The following is a 7,850-nucleotide window of genomic DNA, read 5'->3' as shown; positions in this document are numbered from 1 at the left end:
CACAGGCCAGGGCTCCAGGCATGTACGTGGGTGTTTTGTCCCTCATCCAACAGGATGGTTCCCTCTTCCTTGGCCAGCCCGCCACCACACAGCCTCGATGCCACTGCCAGCAGCACCTCCGCTTGTCATGTGTCACATCCAGGCCAGAGCAGGGGTACCCAGCAAAGGGCCTTGGTGCCTCACAGGCAAAGGGCAGCCTTACTGTTCTTCCCACAGCAGTAGAAGGCACGCAGTCGAGTTGCCATGGGAATTTGGTGCCCCCTGGGACTCTGGTCCCCACACCTGCCCATCTCCTCACACCGGCCAGCTCCATGCTGGTTCTGACCCCAGCAACCCACCCAGAAACTCCTCAACTCCTTGGAAAACATTTAAAACCTGAGCTGTGGGAACTGGCGAGGAGCAGAGGCCACACCCATGAAGGGTTCCTAGGCCAGCTGCCTAGGTGAGGTATCCTGGCAGGTGTGTGGGAAGAGGAGGGGGAGGAGGAGGGAGATGATACTGGTGCTGGGTTCAAAGGACCCCTCAGAGATCTCCTGCATTGAAGGAGGAGGCTTGAGCTGGTGTGATGTATCCCGGAGGCCAGGGGGCAGGTGCTGCCCTGAGCAGGACACAGTGCAGGTGGGCTACACCCAGTGACCAGGAGGGGCCAGGGCTGAGCAGAGGTGTTGGTCCTTAGGGCAGCCCTGGCCCAAGGCTGAGGCCAGGTGAGGAGGCAGCAGCTGGTGAGGGAGCCTGGTGGGTCTGGTCAGAGCAGGAAACAGGTAGAGGGAGCGAGGGTCTGGGGCTGGAGGGGTGGGAGACCAGTCTGCAGAGCCCATCAGCTTCAGGGCACAAGCTCCTGGTGAATCCAGGGATGGGAAGGCCGCTCTGTCTGCAGCACAGGTTGCTTTCATGGGTGGGGGGTGGGGGGCGCACACTGGGGACCCTTGACATAGGTGATGTCCCATTCACACCTGCCGCCTGCCTGCCCAGGCTCCTCGTGGCCTCCTTCTGCACCTGGCTGCCATTCAAGAGGACACCTAGAGGTGACCCTTGAGCTAAGGCCACCTGCTTCCTGGAGGAGCTAGCTTACAGACACACTAAGTTTGCCTGGAAGCCCCCTATGCCTCCCTTCCAGAGCCAGCTGACTGCCTCTGTGGGGGGCAAGGAGCAGGCAAATAGTCTTGTTGGTTGTGACTCAGACATTCCAGGGGGCTGGTTTGGGACCCTGGTTTCCTCCCTTGTCAAGGTGAGAGGCCCCTGGGGCCCAGGTCTGTTGGGGTAGAAGGTGAAGGGGACCAGGTATGGGCAGAAGATAGCCTGTGGACCCCTGGTGTGCAAAGGCCTCCCCTCTGGGTCCTGGGGGGGGTGGGCAGAGGGGTAGGGATAGGTTCTCCAGAGATCCTACTGTAGCACCCTTGTTCACAAATGGGGAAACTGAGTCCCAAAGTGTCCAGGGGCACAGGGGTCAACCCTCTGTTTTCCAGCAGCAACTTATCCCTGAGGAAGCGGGGGTGGGGTGGGGTGGGGGGAGAGGGTGGTGGAGGGGGTGGCAGGCAGCCTTGGGCCTGGCTCCACTTCTTGCTGAGGCCCCTCCCTCTGCAGGGATTCTGGGCTCTGCAGAGCTCCCCAGTCTACCCTACCTTCTGTAGGTCAGTCCTGGACACCTATCTGCTGGTCCTGCCTGGGGACTCCTGCCCACCCACAGCTATGGCACCTCCTAGGGCTTTTCCTGGCTAGGGAGTGTTGTGGGTTGGACCTGCAGAGCCAGGTCTGGGGAGAGGCAGCCAGAGGGCCTTACAAGAGGACACAGGCAGCCTGTCTCCCCCAGGGCTTCTCTGTGCTCCAGGGTGTCCAGCAGGCCCCCTGGTGGCCCACCCCCACCAGGTGCGGGGCTTCCGGGCTCAGAGCCTCTTTTGTCCCTTATCTGCTCAGCCTCCTTGGTGGAGGCATCCAGATAAGCATCCCATTTGGACTGAAATTCCAGCCTCGCTGCCTGCTCCCCCACCAGGGACTCTGGGACTCACAGCTGAACCTTCTCCTGGCCCACCCCTCCCTCAGTTGCTTCCTATCCCCAGTACCCCCCTGAATTCCCCTGGGATCCCCCCAGCTGCACACTTGAACCTGCGGCCTGGCCTTGCCCACTTGGTGCACACGTGCAGGGCACATGTACACACACGTACACACACACACACACACACACAAATACGGTCCTGTTCCCTCCCTAACCTCCCATCTCCCCCATTTTGTTGACAGTGAAACACTTTGATGCCCCTCCCACTGGCTCCCCCACCTTCTCCCCCACATAGCTGGGGGTGGGGAGGTTTGCACGCGGTCCCTGACTTACCACTGGGAGCCCAAGTTGAAGAGCTGCCCGCTGCCTGATCTCAAAGACACCCCCCCCCCAGGCAGATGTAAATAACCCCAAGGTCCTGAGACCACCCCTCTCCCTCTCAGGGACCCCGTGGCTCCATCTCCCAGCCCTATCTCAGCCTCTCTCCTTCCCGTCACCTCCCCCTTCCCCCCTCATTAAGCCTCCCAAACCCGCCGGCTCCCTGAAGCAGGAAATTGCATTCTGCCAAGATTAAATGGACTTGAACGCCCTGCTCTGCCCGAGAGGGAGGGGAGCTAAAAGGAGGCAAGTTTTCTGGGAGTGGGGACCCCGGGACACTGAACCCTGGGTTGGGGAGAGCTGGAACCCCCAAAGGTGGGGGATTTCAGGATGAGGTGGGGGCCTCCTCGAGGGCAGAAGGGAGCCACCAGGGCCTGCAGGAAGGCGGGGGGGGCTGGCAGAGCCCCTCCCTATGGGGGATGGGAAGCCCAGCCCTGAGGGGCAGGTACCCTGGGGGTGGGGCAGGTTCTGATTACTTGTCAAGAGTGGAGGGGGGCTGCTGAGAGGGCGGGGGGCCGGTGATTGAGAGGTGAGAGGGGATGCCTGTCAGGTTGAGACCAGGCTAAGGGAAAATGAAGCAGCAGTGAGGGTAGGGATGGGAGGGGGCTCACTGCTTTCTGAAGCACCCAGAAGGAGGGGCTGAACGCCCTCACACTAGCCCCGGGCCCAGCGTTTCTTGGCCAGGGTACAGGCAGGGACCCCTGTGTGCCCTTTGGCCCCCCAACAGCCCCTGCCCCAGACAGTGACTCCCCTGCAGAGAGATCCAGCCACAGACCCCTCCCTCCTCTCCTCCAAGGGGAGGAGCTAGGCCATGCCCACAGGGGTGGGGGTGGGGAGGAGTGGGAAACAAGGGGGGGCAATATCCGCCCCATTGTCCAGAGGGTAACACTGAGGGGGGCTGCGGGCAGCCCTGCTTTGAGTCTAGGCAGCAGCTTGGATGGAGGAGCTGGAAGGGGCATAGCTAATCCTAGGCAGTGGGCCCTCACCCCTGAGTCATGACCGGGTGCCACCTGCCCTTTTCTACCAGCACCCACTGTGTGCTGGGCTGTTCTTGGCGGTGAGGTGAGGCCCGTGGTGTGGTGTTGAGTTAGGCATGGGGGGCGGGGGGGTGCTGGCCCTGAGGTATGGGGAAAATGTCACTCTTCAGGTGGTAAGAGTGGAGGTCTCTTAGTCACCAGGGGAGGCCATGGGCCTCCAGCTCCACATGGTGATGGGGCTGGGGGCTGCCTCCCTCCACCCCTGTGTCCACACCCCCCCACCCCCTGTGCCTCATCCTCATGGGGGTTGGGGAGCAGCCCCCCTGGACTCCGAAGCAAACTCTGTTTGCTCAGATGCTGGGGCCCCTGTCAGGCTGCAACCTGAGCTGGGCAGACAGTTTCCTGGGAAGGAAGCTGGCTCTGTCTGGTGGCTGGTGAAAAATAGGCTTCATCTGTCCAGAGGTGGGGAGGGTGGGGCGGGCGGAAGGGGACTAATTCTGGGTGCTTGGGAGCCCAGGCAAGTCTTGGACTATCTGACTGGGGCATGGGGGTGCGGGGGGAGTGTTCCAGCCTGGAGCACACAGACCAGTCCCTGAGACAGATGGGCTGAGTGGTGAAGCAGCAGCCTTGCCGCCCCTGCTGGGAAGGACATAGTACAAGACAGGCAATGAGGTTGGGTGGCAAGTGCCCCGTATGTCATCTGTTCACACAGGCCCCGGGCCTGAAGGCTTCCGGGTCACCCCAGGAGATGTTCTCAGGCTCCAGTGGGATCCGGGCGGACTTATTGTTTCTTTGGTATGCCAAGGTTTAATTGTGAACTAGGCAAAGGCTCAGAGCAGATCACGGGATGTACCCACAGCAGTCCATACACATTGTCTCAACTCTTCGCTTGTAGTCTTTCAGTGTCCCACGCCGTCATGGGTGTCGTCTTCTTCCTTGGGACCCCTGCTTCCCGCCCTTTTTTTTTTTTAATTAAAAGATCATTTTATTGGGGGATTTTACAACTCCTTACAATCCATCCATCAGTTGTATCAGGCATATTTGTACCTATGCTGCCATCATTCTTTTCTAGACAATTACTTTCTATTGAGCCCTGGGTATCAGCTCCTCCTCCCCGCCCCCTGCTCCTTCCTCACTGCCTGAACATGCTGTCCTTTTCACCTACTTGACTGATGACGCTTCCACGGGGTGAGTTCAATCCCAGACCTGAAGGGGGACTGAAGGCTGAGGTCTTTGGGGGTCCCATGAGCTTCTATCGGACAAGTCATTGTGGGCTTTTTGCTGGCTTTTGTTCCTCATCGCCACACTCCCCCCACCCCACGCTATTCCAGGACCCCCACTGTGGCTTTGAGCACGGGGTCATGGTGGCCGGGACCAGCTAGGTCTTCTGTTGTAGCGGGGAGCCCTTTCTTGAGGTCACTGTCAAGCGTGGGGACCATTGTGAGAATGGCAAAGGATTCTTTCTGCTGGGCTTTGGACGGACTCCAGGACACCTACCAGGGGCCCTGCTGCCACCCTCTCCCAGTGCCCTCTCCCAGGCCAGCGCCAGCCCCACCCCTCCTGGCTCTCTGGGGAAGCCCATGGTTGTGGACTAATGCTCCCCCCAAAACTACACTCTGAATCCTCACTCTGCTTACAGTCTTCTTGGGGACTGGGCTATCTCTGGGGTGTCCGTGAGACAGGATCTGTGTGGCGTGTGTTGTGAGCCAATCGCTGACAAATTGTAAGATGAGGAGCGTCAACATGGAGGTCGTCAAGGGACGGGGCGCAAGAGCGAAGAGACCAGGCCTGTTTTCTCCAGCCTTCTCCAGGAACTGGCACCCTGAACTCCTCCTTGGGATTCCCAGCTCCAGTCGCCTAAACCAGCCCCTGCTGTGGCTCCATTAGAGCCACGCTGGGACCTCCCTCCACCCTGCCAGGACAGCTCTGCTCTGCCCAACCCGACACAACTTTTCCCTGGTCCCAGGCTGGGACAGGTCTGTCCTCGGGCCCCCAGGTTCTTGTGTCCCCACCACGAGCCGCACCTAGTCCCTAGGTCCTGGCCGCCCACGGTAATGCCTCTGTCAGTCAACCTTTGTCAACATGTGCTCACTAAGTGACTACCCACAAGGTACAGGCACATCGCCAAGGCTCGAAGGCAAATCTACCCACTGTTTCGAGCACGGCCCAGCCTACGTGCCTGCCTCCCTCTCCCAGTCCCTGCGGTCCCTGAGGCATGTCTCTCTCTCTCTCTCTCTCTCTCTCATTCTGGGGATGGGCCCTGGGTGGGGAAGTGAGCTTTCTGCTGGCAGAGAGCTCAGGATAGCTCTGTCTGCCAGAACGGGCTCAGGAAAGGCATGCCATCTCTCTGGGCCCCTCGGAGGCTTGGGTGGGGCCGCCTAGTAGCCCTCAGGAGATCCACAGGGATGCCCCCTGCAGGGGTTCAGGTGGCGGAGCTGAGCTGGGTGTCAGCAGGGGCTTGCCTCAGTGACTCCCCCCAGACCCCCTCCTCCCCGAGGCCTGACCTGCTCACTGCCCGTGGCTGGCCCCGGCCTAAGCGGCCGCAGGACAATGTCCATCCTCTCCTCCTCAGTCACCACCCCAGCTCAGCATCCCGGCCAGGAGGCCCATCCAACCACCCTCCTCTGCCTTGGCAATCCGAGTCAGTGTCTCCACCCCAAAGTCCCTCCCCTGCAGTGCCCTAGGGTGGGCATCCTGCCTGCCCTGCCCAGCTGCCTTAGCTGTTTTGGTCCGGAGCCAGGAGGTTTCCAGCTCAACCTCTGGAGGGCAGGTGGGGCCACGAACAAAGGCGGGCCTGGGTTTTAGCCTGCTCCTCCCCAGCTGTGCAGAGTGGTGGCATTTCTTCCTGGTCTTTTTTACACCCTGATTCCTGGTCTCCCAACCCAGGGCCCCTTCTCCACTTGAGTGGAACAATTTGGGGTTTCTGGACGTTCAGAGGCCAGGCTGGTCCAGGGATACCCAGATGGAGTTGAGGCCTGCTCCGGGTGAGATGTGGGTGCACAGGCTGGGAAAGGGGAGAGTGATGACTTTCACCAGAATCTGGGGAGTCCCCTGACTGACCTCCATTCCATCCAGTTCATCCAGTACCTTTTCTGACTGGGGTTGGGGTGGGAGTGAGGGACTTTAGCTCTGGACAAGCCTGCCAAGACCTGAGGACCTTCTCGGATGGAGAAGACCTCAGGACAGCAGTCCACATGGGAAGCCCCTTCAGCCCCGTCCCCCAGCACACCGGCCTTCGTCTCAAGAGTGGTGGCCCAGGGAGAGATACCCCAGTCAGAACCAGCACCCTGGCCCCACGAGCGATCCTCTTTGGAGATTCCAGGGGCTGAGGGAGAGAGGCAGCTAGGCAGCTGGTCCTCTCGGGTGTGGTGAGCCTGGATGGGAGAGGTGGGCAGCAGACAGCAAGGGTCTAGGAGCTAAGCAACAACCCCACCTCCACACCCCTGTCTCTTGAAGACTTCCAGGAGTTTCCAATCTGCTGTCCAAGACCCTCTAAGTGCTGAAGAGTCAAGGCGCACTCTGGGGACTTGCGTGGGTCCGATCCAAGTTGTGGTTTGTCCGCTGGCTGCCTCCTCGGCGTGCGCTCGTTGCACCATGGGCAAGGAGGCCGAAGAGGACGGTGGGAAAACATCATGGACTCCTGAAGGGCTGCGGTGGTTCTCTCCTGCGGCAAGCAAGGGTCCTGTAGCTACAAGGTCTGTGGTTCAAACCTGCCAGCAACTCCGCCCCCCTGCAGAGGCACTGGCGGTCAGCACTGGGCCCTAGCGGGTTTGGTTTGGGCGTAGCCAGGAGAAAGCACAAATCCGTTTGGAATGAGGTGTAGTTCCCTGCAGCGATAGTGGAAGGAAGGCCTCTGGGATGAGGTGGCAGGAGGACGCTGTGCTCGGGAAGGACATCGTGCTCAGTTCAGCTGAGGGCCAGTGGGAAAGGACCAGTTGGCGCAGTGGCGGCACCGGTGGGCTCCAGTGTCACATTAGCGGTCAAAGTGGCAGTGGTCGGGGGCTGGGCACGGACAGGAAGGGCTTTGCTCAGCTGTCTATAAAGACGCTGAGGTGAAACCCACTCCAGGGCACCTACAGCTACTCCTGGGACTGTCCCGGGCTCTATCCTTTTTTTAAAAAAAAATTATTTTATTGTTGGCTTGCACAATTCTTATCATAATCCATACATACAGCCATTGTGTCAAGCACATTTGTACATTTGTTGCCATCATCATTCTCAAAACATTTGCCTTCTACTTGAGCCCTTAATATCGGCTGCTCATTTTTCCCCTCCCTCCCCATCAGGCTCTATCTTAGCTCCCCATGGACCCCTGGTGGAGTCGTGGTGACTCATTGGACTGTGAACCACATGGTTGGCAGTTCAAAGCCACCAGAAGCTCCACAGGAAAAAGACTGGGCTTTCTACTCCCATACACAGTACACAGTTACAGTCTCAGAAACACACAGGGGTCACCATGAGCCAGCTTTGGCATCAACTGTGTTGAGTCTTAGTTCTCTAAG

The sequence above is a fragment of the Tenrec ecaudatus genome, chromosome 4, assembly GCF_050624435.1.
Source record: "Tenrec ecaudatus isolate mTenEca1 chromosome 4, mTenEca1.hap1, whole genome shotgun sequence".
NCBI classification, from domain to species: Eukaryota; Metazoa; Chordata; class Mammalia; order Afrosoricida; family Tenrecidae; genus Tenrec; species Tenrec ecaudatus.
This window is presented reverse-complemented; position numbering follows the sequence as displayed.